Genomic DNA, 14269 nt, shown 5'->3' on the forward strand with positions numbered 1-14269 from the left:
GGAACAGGAGCAGGAACAGAAACAGGAGCAGGAGCAGGAACGGGAGCAGGAACAGGAACAGGAGCAGGAACAGGAACAGGAGCAGGAACAGAAACAGGAGCAGGAGCAGGAACAGGAGCAGAAACAGGAGCAGAAACAGGAACAGGAGCAGAAACAGGAACAGGTGCAGGAACAGGACAGGAGCAGGAACAGGAGCAGAAACATGAACAGGAGCAGGAACAGGAACGGGAGCAGGAACAGGAACAGGAGGAGGAACAGGAACAGGAGCAGGAACAGAAACAGGAGCAGGAGCAGGAACAGGAGCAGGAACAGGAACAGGAGCAGGAACAGGAACAGGAGCAGGAACAGGAACAGGAGCAGGAACAGGAATGGGAGCAGGAACAGGAACAGGAGCAGGAACATGAACAGGAGCAGGAACAGGAATGGGTGCAGGAACAGGAACAGGAACAGGAGCAGGAGCAGGAACAGGAGCAGGAACAGGAACAGGAGCAGGAGCATGAACAGCTGCAGGAACAGGAGCAGAAACAGGAACAGGAGCAGAAACAGGAACAGGAGCAGGAACCGGATAGGAGCAGGAACAGGAGCAGGAACAGGAACAGGAGCAGGAACAGGACATGAGCAGGAGCAGAAACAGGAACAGGAGCAGGAACGGGATCAGGAGCAAGAACAGGATCAGGAATAGCAGCGGGAACGGGACCAGGAGCAGGAACAGGAAGAGCAACAGGAATATGAACAGGAACAGGAACAGGAGCAGGAAGAGCAACAGGAACATGAACAGGAACAGGAACAGGAGCAGGAGCAGGAGCAGGAACAGCAGCAGGAACAGGAACAGGAGCAGGAGCATGAACAGCTGCAGGAACAGGAGCAGAAACAGGAACAGGAGCAGAAAATGGAACAGGAGCAGGAACAGGATAGGAGCAGGAACAGGAGCAGGAACAGGAGCAGGAGCAGGAACAGGAACAGGAGCAGGAGCATGAACAGCTGCAGGAACAGGAGCAGAAACAGGAACAGGAGCAGAAACCGGAACAGGAGCAGGAACAGGATAGGAGCAGGAACAGGAGCAGGAACAGGAACAGGAGCAGGAACAGGACATGAGCAGGAGCAGAAACAGGAACAGGAGCAGGAACGGGATCAGGAGCAAGAACAGGATCAGGAATAGCAGCGGGAACGGGACCAGGAGCAGGAACAGGAAGAGCAACAGGAACATGAACAGGAACAGGAACAGGAGCAGGAAGAGCAACAGGAACAAGAACAGGAACAGGAACAGGAACAGTAGCAGGAGCAGGAGCAGGAACAGCAGCAGGAACAGCAGGAGGAACAGGAACAGGAGCAGGAAGACCAACAGGAACATGAACAGGAACAGGAACAGTTGCAGGAGCAGGAGCAAGAACAGGAGCAGGAACAGGAGAAGGAACAGGAGCAGGAAGCAGGAGCAGGAGCAGGAACAGGAACAGGAACAGGAGCATAAACAGGAACAGGTGCAGGAAGAGGACAGGAGCAGGAACTGGAGCAGGAACAGAAACAGGAGCAGAAACAGGACAGGAGCAGCAGCAGAAACAGGAACAGGAGCAGGAACAGGAGCAGGAACAGGAACAGGAAAAGGAGAAGGAAACGGAGCAGAAACAGGAACAGGAACAGGAGCAAGAACTGGAGCAGGAGCAGGAACAGGAACAGGAGCAGGAGCAGGAATGGGTGCAGGAACAGAAACAGAAGCAGATGCAGGAACAGGAGCAGGAACAGGAGCAGGAGCAGAAATAGGAATAGGAACAGGAGCAGGAGCAGGAGCAGGAACAGCAGCAGGAGCAGGAACATGAACAGGAGCAGGAATAGCAGCGGGAACAGGACCAGGAGCAGGAACAGGAGCAGGAGCAGGAGGAGTAGCAGGAACAGGAACAGGAGCAGGAACAGGAGCACGAACAAGAACAGGAGCAGGAACAGGAGACTGGAACAGGAGCAGGAGCAGTAACAGAAACAGGAGCAGAAACAGGAGCAGAAACAGGAACAGGAGCAGGAGCAGAAACAGGAACAGGAGCAGAAACAGGAACAGGAGCAGAAACAGGAACAGGTGCAGGAACAGGACAGGAGCAGGAACAGGAGCAGAAACATGAACAGGAGCAGGAACAGGAATGGGAGCAGGAACAGGAACAGGAGCAGGAACAGGAACAGGAGCAGGAACAGAAACAGGAGCAGAAACAGGAACAGGAGCAGAAACAGGAACAGGTGCAGGAACAGGACAGGAGCAGGAACAGGAGCAGAAACATGAACAGGAGCAGGAACAGGAACGGGAGCAGGAACAGGAACAGGAGCAGGAACAGAAACAGGAGCAGGAGCAGGAACAGGAGCAGGAACATGAACAGGAGCAGGAACAGGAATGGGAGCAGGAACAGGAACAGGAGCAGGAACAGGAACAGGAGCAGGAACAGGAATGGGAGCAGGAACAGGAACAGGAGCAGGAACATGAACAGGAGCAGGAACAGGAATGGGTGCAGGAACAGGAACAGGAGCAGGAGCAGGAACAGGAACAGGAGCAGGAACAGGAACAGGAGCAGGAGCATGAACAGCTGCAGGAACAGGAGCAGAAACAGGAACAGGAGCAGAAACAGGAACAGGAGCAGGAACAGGATAGGAGCAGGAACAGGAGCAGGAACAGGACATGAGCAGGAGCAGAAACAGGAACAGGAGCAGGAACGGGATCAGGAGCAGGAACAGGATCAGGAATAGCAGCGGGAACGGGACCAGGAGCAGGAACAGGAAGAGCAACAGGAACATGAACAGGAACAGGAACAGGAGCAGGAAGAGCAACAGGAACATGAACAGGAACAGGAACAGGAGCAGGAGCAGGAGCAGGAACAGCAGCAGGAACAGCAGGAGGAACAGGAACAGGAGCAGGAAGAGCAACAGGAACAAGAACAGGAACAGGAACAGGAACCGGAGCAGGAGCAGGAACAGCAGCAGGAACAGCAGGAGGAACAGGAACAGGAGCAGGAAGACCAACAGGAACATGAACAGGAACAGGAACAGTTGCAGGAGCAGGAGCAAGAACAGGAGCAGGAACAGGAGAAGGAACAGGAGCAGGAAGCAGGAGCAGGAGCAGGAACAGGAACAGGAACAGGAGCATAAACAGGAACAGGTGCAGGAAGAGGACAGGAGCAGGAACTGGAGCAGGAACAGAAACAGGAGCAGAAACAGGACAGGTGCAGCAGCAGAAACAGGAACGGGAGCAGGAACAGGAACGGGAGCAGGAACAGGAATGGGAGCAGGAACAGGAGCAGGAACAGAAACAGGAGCAGGAGCAGGAACAGGAGCAGGAACATGAACAGGAGCAGGAACAGGAATGGCTGCAGGAACACGAACCGAAGCAGATGCAGGAACAGGAGCAAGAACAGGAGCAGAAGCAGAAACAGGAACAGGAACAGGAGCAGAAACATGAACAGTAGCAGGAACAGGAATGGGAGCAGGAACAGGAACAGGAGCAGGAACAGGAGCAGCAGCAGCAACAGGAGCAGGAACAGGAACAGGAGCAGGAACTGGAGCAGGAACAGGAAACAGAGCACGAACAGGAACAGGAACAGGAGCAGGAACAGGAGAACGAGCAGGAGCAGGAACAGGAACAGGAGCAGGAGCAGGAATAGGAAAAGGAAAAGGAGGAGGAACAGGAGCAGGAGCAGGAACAGGAATAGGAGCAGGAACTGGAGCAGGAACAGGAACTGAAAGAGGAACAGGAACAGGAGCAGGAACAGGAACAGGAACAGGAGAAGGAACAGGAACAGGAGCAGGAACGGGAGCAGGAGCAGGAACAGGAACGGGAACAGGAGGAGGAACAGGAACAGGAACAGGAGCAAGAACAGAAACAGGAGCAGGAACAGGACAGGAGCAGGAGCAGAAACAGGAACAGGAGCAGGAGCAGGAGCAGGAACAGGAGCAGGAGCAGGAACTAGAGCAAGAATAGGAACAGGAACAGGAACAGGAACATGAACAGGAGCAGGAATAGCAGCGGGAACAGGACCAGGAGCAGGAACAGGAGCAGGAGCGGGAGGAGTAGCAGGAACAGGAACAGGAGCAGGAACAGGAGCAGGAACAAGAACAGGAGCAGGAACAGGAGACTGGAACAGGAGCAGGAGCAGGAACAGAAACAGGAGCAGAAACAGGAGCGGAAACAGGAACAGGAGCAGGAGCAGAAACAGGAACAGGAGCAGAAACAGGAGCAGAAACAGGAACAGGAGCAGAAACAGGAACAGGTGCAGGAACAGGAGCAGAAACATGAACAGTAGTAGGAACAGGAATGGGAGCAGGAACAGGAACAGGAGCAGGAGCAGGAACAGAAACAGGAGCAGGAGCAGGAACAGGAGCAGGAACATGAACGGGAGCAGGAACATGAACGGGAGCAGGAACAGGAATGGGAGCAGGAACAGGAACAGGAGCAGGAACAGGAACAGGAGCAGGAACAGAAACAGGAGCAGGAGCAGGAACAGGAGCAGGAGCAGGAACAGGAGCAGGAACATGAACAGGAGCAGGAACAGGAATGGCTGCAGGAACAGGAACCGAAGCAGATGCAGGAACAGGAGCAAGAACAGGAGCAGAAACAGGAACAGGAGCAGGAGCAGGAGCAGGAGCAGGAGCAGAAACAGGAACAGGAACAGCAGCAGGAGCAGGAGCAGGAACAGGAACAGGAACAGGAGCAGGATTGCAGCAGGAACAGGACCAGGAGCAGGAACAGGAGCAGGAACAGGAGCAAGAGCAGGAACAGGAGCAGGAACAGGAACAGGAGCAGGAACAGGAGCAGGAACAAGAACAGGAGCAGAAACAGGAGACTGGAACAGGAGCAGGAGCAGGAACAGAAACAGAAGCAGAAACAGGAGCAGAAACAGGAACAGGAGCAGAAACAGGAGCAGAAACAGGAACTGGAGCAGAAACAGGAACAGGTGCAGGAACAGGACAGGAGCAGGAACAGGAGCAGAAACATGAACAGGAGCAGGAACAGGAACGGGAGCAAGAACAGGAACAGGAGCAGGAACAGGAACAGGAGCAGGAACAGGAGCAGGAACAGAAACAGGAGCAGGAACAGAAACAGGAGCAGGAGCAGGAACAGGAGCAGGAACATGAACAGGAGCAGGAACAGAAACAGGAGCAGGAAGAGAAACAGGAGCAGGAGCAGGAACAGGAGCAGGAACATGAACAGGAGCAGGAACAGGAATGGGAGCAGGAACAGGAACAGTAGCAGGAACAGGAACAGAAACAGGAGCAGGAACAGGAACAGGAGCAGGAACATGAACAGGAGCAGGAACAGGAATGGGTGCAGGAACAGGAACAGGAACAGGAACAGGAGCAGGAGCAGGAACAGGAGCAGGAAGAGGAACAGGAGCAGGAGCATGAACAGCTGCAGGAACAGGAGCAGAAACAGGAACAGGAGCAGGAACAGGATAGGAGCAGGAACAGGAGCAGGAACAGGAACAGGAGCAGGAACAGGACATGAGCAGGAGCAGAAACAGGAACAGGAGCAGGAACGGGATCAGGAGCAGGAACAGTATCAGGAATAGCAGCGGGAAGGGGACCAGGAGCAGGAACAGGAAGAGCAACAGGAACATGAACAGGAACAGGAACAGGAGCAGGAAGAGCAACAGGAACATGAACAGGAACAGGAACAGGAGCAGGAGCAGGAGCAGGAACAGCAGCAGGAACAGCAGGAGGAACAGGAACAGGAGCAGGAAGAGCAACAGGAACATGAACAGGAACAGGAACAGTAGCAGGAGCAGGAGCAAGAACAGGAGCAGGAACAGGAGAAGGAACAGGAGCAGGAAGCAGGAGCAGGAGCAGGAACAGGAACAGGAACAGGAGCATAAACAGGAACAGGTGCAGGAAGAGGACAGGAGCAGGAACTGGAGCAGGAACAGAAACAGGAGCAGAAACAGGACAGGAGCAGCAGCAGAAACAGGAACAGGAGCAGGAAAAGGATCAGGAGCAGGAACAGGAGCAGGAACAGGAACAGGAAAAGGAGAAGGAAACAGAGCAGAAACAGGAACAGGAGCAAGAACTGGAGCAGGAGCAGGAACAGGAACAGGAGCAGGAGCAGGAATGGGTGCAGGAACAGGAACAGAAGCAGATGCAGGAACAGGAGCAGGAACAGGAGCAGGAGCAGAAATAGGAATAGGAACAGGAACAGGAGCAGGAACAGGAACAGGAGCAGGAGCATGAACAGCTGCAGGAACAGAAGCAGGAACAGAAACAGGAGCAGGAACAGGAGCAGAAACAGGAACAGGAGCAGGAGCAGGATTGCAGCAGGAACAGGACCAGGAGCAGGAACAGGAGCAGGAACAGGAGCAAGAGCAGGAGGAGGAGCAGGAACAGGAACAGGAACAGGAGCAGGAACAGGAACAGGAGCAGGAGCATGAACAGCTGCAGGAACAGGAGCAGGAACAGAAACAGGAGCAGGAACAGGAGCAGAAACAGGAACAGGAGGAGGAACAGGAAGAGCAACAGGAACATGAACAGGAACAGGAACAGGAGCAGGAAGAGCAACAGGAACATGAACAGGAACAGGAACATGAACAGGAACAGGAACAGGAGCAGGAAGAGCAACAGGAACATGAACAGGAACAGGAACATGAACAGGAACAGGAGCAAGAACAGAAACAGGAGCAGGAACAGGAATAGCAGCGGAAACGGGCCCAGGAGCAGGAACAGGAGCAGGAGCAGGAGGAGGAGCAGGAACAGGAACAGGAACAGGAACAGGAAGAGCAATAGGAACATGAACAGGAACAGGAGCAGGAGCAGGAACAGCAGCAGGAACAGCAGCAGGAGCAGGAAGAGGAACAGGAGCAGGAACAGGAACAGGAACAGGAGCAGGAGCAGGAACAGGAGCAGGAGCAGGAACAGGAATAGGAACAGGAGCATAAACAGGAACAGGTGCAGGAACAGGACAGGAGCAGGAACTGGAGCAGAAACAGAACAGGAGCAGAAACAGGACTGGAGCAGGAACAGAAACAGGAGCAGAAACAGGACAGGAGCAGCAGCAGGAACAGGAGGAAGAAAAGGAGCAGCAACAGGAGCAGAAACAGGAGCAGAAAGAGGAACAGAAACAGGAACAGGGGCAGAAACAGGAGGAGGAACAGGGGCAGGAGCAGGAACAGGAACAGGAACAGGAGAAGGAACAGGAACAGGAGCAGGAACGGGAGCAGGAGCAGGAACAGGAACAGGAGGAAGAAAAGGAGCAGCAACAGGAGCAGAAACAGGAGCAGAAAGAGGAGCAGAAACAGGAACAGGAGCAGGAACAGGAGCAGGAGCAGGAACAGCAACAGGAACAGGAACAGGAGGAGGAACAGGAACAGGAGCAGCAACAGGAACATGGGCAGGGACTGGAACAGGAGCAGGAGCAGAAACAGGAGCAGGAATAAGAGCGGGAGCAGGAACAGGAGCAGGAGCAGGAACAGGAGAACAAGCAGGAGCAGGATAAGGAACAGGAACCGGAAAAGGAGGAGGAACAGGAACAGGAGCAGGAACAGGAGCAGCAGCAGCAACAGGAGCAGGAACAGGAACAGGAGCAGGAACTGGAGCAGGAACAGGAAACGGAGCACGAACTTGAACAGGAACAGGAGCAGGAACAGGAGAACGAGCAGGAGCAGGAACAGGAACAGGAGCAGGAGGAGGAACAGGAAAAGGAAAAGGAGGAGGAACAGGAGCAGGAGCAGGAACAGGAACAGGAGCAGGAACTGGAGCAGGAACAGGAACTGAAAGAGGAACAGGAACAGGAGCAGGAACAGGAACAGGGGAAGGAACAGGAACAGGAACAGGAGAAGGAACAGGAACAGGAACAGGAACAGGAGCAGGAACGGGAGCAGGAGCAGGAACAGGAACGGGAACAGGAGGAGGAACAGGAACAGGAACAGGAGCAAGAACAGAAACAGGAGCAGGAGCAGGAACTAGAGCAAGAATAGGAACAGGAACAGGAACAGGAACATGAACAGGAGCAGGAATAGCAGCGGGAACAGGACCAGGAGCAGGAACAGGAGCAGGAGCAGGAGGAGTAGCAGGAACAGGAACAGGAGCAGGAACACGAGCAGGAACAAGAACAGGAGCAGGAACAGGAGACTGGAACAGGAGCAGGAGCAGGAACAGAAACAGGAGCAGAAACAGGAGCAGAAACAGGAACAGGAGCAGGAGCAGAAACAGGAACAGGAGCAGAAACAGGAGCAGGAGCAGAAACAGGAATGGGAGCAGGAACAGGAACAGGAGCAGGAACAGGAACAGGAGCAGGAACAGAAACAGGAGCAGGAGCAGGAACAGGAGCAGGAACATGAACAGGAGCAGGAACAGGAATGGCTGCAGGAACAGGAACCGAAGCAGATGCAGGAACAGGAGCAAGAACAGGAGCAGAAACAGGAACAGGAGCAGGAGCAGGAGCAGGAGCAGGAGCAAAAACAGGAACAGGAACAGGAACAGGAGCAGGAACATGAACAGGAGCAGGAACAGGAATGGCTGCAGGAACAGGAACCGAAGCAGATGCAGGAACAGGAGCAAGAACAGGAGCAGAAACAGGAACAGGAGCAGGAGCAGGAGCAGGAGCAGGAGCAGGAGCAGAAACAGGAACAGGAACAGCAGCAGGAGCAGGAGCAGGAACAGGAACAGGAACAGGAGCAGGATTGCAGCAGGAACAGGACCAGGAGCAGGAACAGGAGCAGGAACAGGAGCAAGAGCAGGAACAGGAGCAGGAACTGGAGCAGGAGCAGGAACAGGAGCAGGACCAAGAACAGGAGCAGGAACAGGAGACTGGAACAGGAGCAGGAGCAGGAACAGAAACAGAAGCAGAAACAGGAGCAGAAACAGGAACAGGAGCAGAAACAGGAGCAGAAACAGGAACAGGAGCAGAAACAGGAACAGGTGCAGGAACAGGACAGGAGCAGGAACAGGAGCAGAAACATGAACAGGAGCAGGAACAGGAACGGGAGCAGGAACAGGAACAGGAGCAGGAGCAGGAACAGGAACAGGAGCAGGAACAGGAGCAGGAACAGGAGCAGCAGCAGCAACAGGAGCAGGAACAGGAACAGGAGCAGGAACTGGAGCAGGAACAGGAAACGGAGCACGAACAGGAACAGGAACAGGAGCAGGAACAGGAGAACGAGCAGGAGCAGGAACAGGAACAGGAGCAGGAGGAGGAACAGGAAAAGGAAAAGGAGGAGGAACAGGAGCAGGAGCAGGAACAGGAACAGGAGCAGGAACTGGAGCAGGAACAGGAACTGAAAGAGGAACAGGAACAGGAGCAGGAACAGGAACAGGGGAAGGAACAGGAACAGGAACAGGAGAAGGAACAGGAACAGGAACAGGAGCAGGAACGGGAGCAGGAGCAGGAACAGGAACGGGAACAGGAGGAGGAACAGGAACAGGAACAGGAGCAAGAACAGAAACAGGAGCAGGAACAGGACAGGAGCAGGAGCAGAAACAGGAACAGGAGCAGGAGCAGGAGCAGGAACAGGAGCAGGAGCAGGCACTAGAGCAAGAATAGGAACAGGAACAGGAACAGGAACATGAACAGGAGCAGGAATAGCAGCGGGAACAGGACCAGGAGCAGGAACAGGAGCAGGAGCAGGAGGAGTAGCAGGAACAGGAACAGGAGCAGGAACAGGAGCAGGAACAAGAACAGGAGCAGGAACAGGAGACTGGAACAGGAGCAGGAGCAGGAACAGAAACAGGAGCAGAAACAGGAGCAGAAACAGGAACAGGAGCAGGAGCAGAAACAGGAGCAGGAACAGGAATGGGAGCAGGAACAGGAACAGGAGCAGGAACAGGAACAGGAGCAGGAACAGAAACAGGAGCAGGAGCAGGAACAGGAGCAGGAACATGAACAGGAGCAGGAACAGGAATGGCTGCAGGAACAGGAACCGAAGCAGATGCAGGAACAGGAGCAAGAACAGGAGCAGAAACAGGAACAGGAGCAGGAGCAGGAGCAGGAGCAGGAGCAAAAACAGGAACAGGAACAGGAACAGGAGCAGGAACATGAACAGGAGCAGGAACAGGAATGGCTGCAGGAACAGGAACCGAAGCAGATGCAGGAACAGGAGCAAGAACAGGAGCAGAAACAGGAACAGGAGCAGGAGCAGGAGCAGGAGCAGGAGCAGAAACAGGAACAGGAACAGCAGCAGGAGCAGGAGCAGGAACAGGAACAGGAACAGGAGCAGGATTGCAGCAGGAACAGGACCAGGAGCAGGAACAGGAGCAGGAACAGGAGCAAGAGCAGGAACAGGAGCAGGAACTGGAGCAGGAGCAGGAACAGGAGCAGGAACAAGAACAGGAGCAGGAACAGGAGACTGGAACAGGAGCAGGAGCAGGAACAGAAACAGAAGCAGAAACAGGAGCAGAAACAGGAACAGGAGCAGAAACAGGAGCAGAAACAGGAACAGGAGCAGAAACAGGAACAGGTGCAGGAACAGGACAGGAGCAGGAACAGGAGCAGAAACATGAACAGGAGCAGGAACAGGAACGGGAGCAGGAACAGGAACAGGAGCAGGAGCAGGAACAGGAACAGGAGCAGGAACAGGAGCAGGAACAGAAACAGGAGCAGGAACAGAAACAGGAGCAGGAGCAGGAACAGGAGCAGGAACATGAACAGGAGCAGGAAGAGAAACAGGAGCAGGAACAGAAACAGGAGCAGGAGCAGGAACAGGAGCAGGAACATGAACAGGAGCAGGAACAGGAATGGGAGCAGGAACAGGAACAGGAGCAGGAACAGGAACAGAAACAGGAGCAGGAACAGGAACAGGAGCAGGAACATGAACAGGAGCAGGAACAGGAATGGGTGCAGGAACAGGAACAGGAACAGGAGCAGGAGCATGAACAGCTGCAGGAACAGGAGCAGAAACAGGAACAGGAGCAGGAACAGGATAGGAGCAGGAGCATAAACAGGAACAGGTGCAGGAACAGGACAGGAGCAGGTACTGGAGCAGAAACAGAACAGGAGCAGAAACAGGACTGGAGCAGGAACAGAAACAGGAGCAGAAACAGGACAGCAGCAGCAGCAGGAACAGGAGGAAGAAAAGGAGCAGCAACAGGAGCAGAAACAGGAGCAGAAAGAGGAACAGAAACAGGAACAGGAGCAGAAACAGGAGGAGGAACAGGGGCAGGAGCAGGAACAGGAACAGGAACAGGAGAAGGAACAGGAACAGGAGCAGGAACGGGAGCAGGAGCAGGAACAGGAACAGGAACAGGAACAAGAGGAGGAACAGGAACAGGAGCAGCAACAGGAACATGGGCAGGGACTGGAACAGGAGCAGGAGCAGAAACAGGAGCAGGAATAAGAGCGGGAGCAGGAACAGGAGCAGGAGCAGGAACAGGAGAACGAGCAGGAGCAGGAACAGGAGAACGAGCAGGAGCAGGATAAGGAACAGGAACCGGAAAAGGAGGAGGAACAGGAGCAGCAGCAGCAACAGGAGCAGGAACAGGAACAGGAGCAGGAACTGGAGCAGGAACAGGAAACGGAGCACGAACAGGAACAGGAACAGGAGCAGGAACAGGAGAACGAGCAGGAGCAGGAACAGGAACAGGAGCAGGAGCAGGAACAGGAAAAGGAAAGGGAGGAGGAACAGGGGCAGGAGCAGGAACAGGAACAGGAGCAGGAACTGGAGCAGGAACAGGAACTGAAAGAGGAACAGGAACAGGAGCAGGAACAGGAACAGGAACAGGAGAAGGAACAGGAACAGGAACAGGAGAAGGAACAGGAACAGGAGCAGGAACAGGAGCAGGAGCAGGAACAGGAACGGGAACAGGAGGAGGAACAGGAACAGGAACAGGAGCAAGAACAGAAACAGGAGCAGGAACAGGACAGGAGCAGGAGCAGAAACAGGAACAGGAGCAGGAGCAGGAGCAGGAACAGGAGCAGGAGCAGGAGCAGGAGCAGGAACAGGAGCAGGAGCAGGAACTAGAGCAAGAATAGGAACAGGAACAGGAACAGGAACATGAACAGGAGCAGGAATAGCAGCGGGAACAGGACCAGGAGCAGGAACAGGAGCAGGAGCAGGAGGAGTAGCAGGAACAGGAACAGGAGCAGGAACAGGAGCAGGAACAAGAACAGGAGCAGGAACAGGAGACTGGAACAGGAGCAGGAGCAGGAACAGAAACAGGAGCAGAAACAGGAACAGGAGCAGGAGCAGAAACAGGAACAGGAGCAGAAACAGGAGCAGAAACAGGAACAGGAGCAGAAACAGGAACAGGTGCAGGAACAGGACAGGAGCAGGAACAGGAGCAGAAACATGAACAGGAGCAGGAACAGGAATGGGAGCAGGAACAGGAACAGGAGCAGGAACAGGAACAGGAGCAGGAACAGAAACAGGAGCAGGAGCAGGAACAGGAGCAGGAACATGAACGGGAGCAGGAACAGGAATGGGAGCAGGAACAGGAACAGGAGCAGGAACAGGAACAGGAGCAGGAACAGAAACAGGAGCAGGAGCAGGAACAGGAGCAGGAACATGAACAGGAGCAGGAACAGGAATGGCTGCAGGAACAGGAACTGAAGCAGATGCAGGAACAGGAGCAAGAACAGGAGCAGAAACAGGAACAGGAGCAGGAGCAGGAGCAGGAGCAGGAGCAGGAACAGGAACAGGAAAAGGAGAAGGAAACGGAGCAGAAACAGGAACAGGAACAGGAGCAAGAACTGGAGCAGGAGCAGGAACAGGAACAGGAGCAGGAGCAGGAATGGGTGCAGGAACAGGAACAGAAGCAGATGCAGGAACAGGAGCAGGAACAGGATCAGGAGCAGGAACAGGAGCAGGAACAGGAACAGGAAAAGGAGAAGGAAACGGAGCAGAAACAGGAACAGGAACAGGAGCAAGAACTGGAGCAGGAGCAGGAACAGGAACAGGAGCAGGAGCAGGAATGGGTGCAGGAACAGGAACAGAAGCAGATGCAGGAACAGGAGCAGGAACAGGAGCAGGAGCAGAAATAGGAATAGGAACAGGAGCAGGAGCAGGAACAGGAGCAGGAGCAGGAGCAGGAACAGCAGCAGGAGCAGGAACGTGAACAGGAGCAGGAATAGCAGCGGGAACAGGACCAGGAGCAGGAACAGGAGCAGAAACATGAACAGGAGCAGGAACAGGAACAGGTGCAGGAACAGAAACAGGAGCAGGAGCAGGAACAGGAGACTGGAACATGAACAGGAGCAGGAATAGCAGCGGGAACAGGACCAGGAGCAGGAACAGGAGCAGGAGCAGGAGGAGTAGCAGGAACAGGAACAGGAGCAGGAACAGGAGCAGGAACAAGAACAGGAGCAGGAACAGGAGACTGGCACAGGAGCAGGAGCAGGAGCAGGAACAGAAACAGGAGCAGAAACAGGAGCAGAAACAGGAACAGGAGCAGGAGCAGAAACAGGAACAGGAGCAGAAACAGGAACAGGAGCAGAAACAGGAACAGGTGCAGGAACAGGACAGGAGCAGGAACAGGAGCAGAAACATGAACAGGAGCAGGAACAGGAACGGGTGCAGGAACAGAAACAGGAGCAGGAGCAGGAACAGGAGACTGGAACATGAACAGGAGCAGGAATAGCAGCGGGAGCAGGACCAGGAGCAGGAACAGGAGCAGGAGCAGGAGGAGTAGCAGGAACAGGAACAGGAGCAGGAACAGGAGCAGGAACAAGAACAGGAGCAGGAACAGGAGACTGGCACAGGAGCAGGAGCAGGAGCAGGAACAGAAACAGGAGCAGAAACAGGAGCAGAAACAGGAACAGGAGCAGGAGCAGAAACAGGAACAGGAGCAGAAACAGGAACAGGAGCAGAAACAGGAACAGGTGCAGGAACAGGACAGGAGCAGGAACAGGAGCAGAAACATGAACAGGAGCAGGAACAGGAATGGGAGCAGGAACAGGAACAGGAGCAGGAGCAGGAGCAGGAACAGGAGCAGGAACAGGAACAGGAACAGGAGCAGGATTGCAGCAGGAACAGGAGCAGAAACAGGAACAGGAACAGGAGCAGGATTGCAGCAGGAACAGCACCAGGAGCAGGAAAAGGAGCAGGAACAGGAGCAAGAGCAGGAGGAGGAGCAGGAACAGGAACAGGAACAGGAGCAGGAACAGGAACAGGAGCAGGAGCATGAACAGCTGCAGGAACAGGAGCAGGAACAGAAAGAGGAGCAGGAACAGGAGCAGAAACAGGATCAGGAGCAGGAACAGGATAGGAGCAGGAACAGGAGCAGGAACAGGAACAGGAGCAGGAACAGGAACAGGAGCAGGAACAAGAACAGGAACAGGAGCAGGAATAGCAGAGGAAACGGGCCCAGGAGCAGGAACAGGAGC

Source organism: Chiloscyllium punctatum, chromosome 39 (genome assembly GCF_047496795.1).
Source record: "Chiloscyllium punctatum isolate Juve2018m chromosome 39, sChiPun1.3, whole genome shotgun sequence".
Taxonomy (NCBI): domain Eukaryota; kingdom Metazoa; phylum Chordata; class Chondrichthyes; order Orectolobiformes; family Hemiscylliidae; genus Chiloscyllium; species Chiloscyllium punctatum.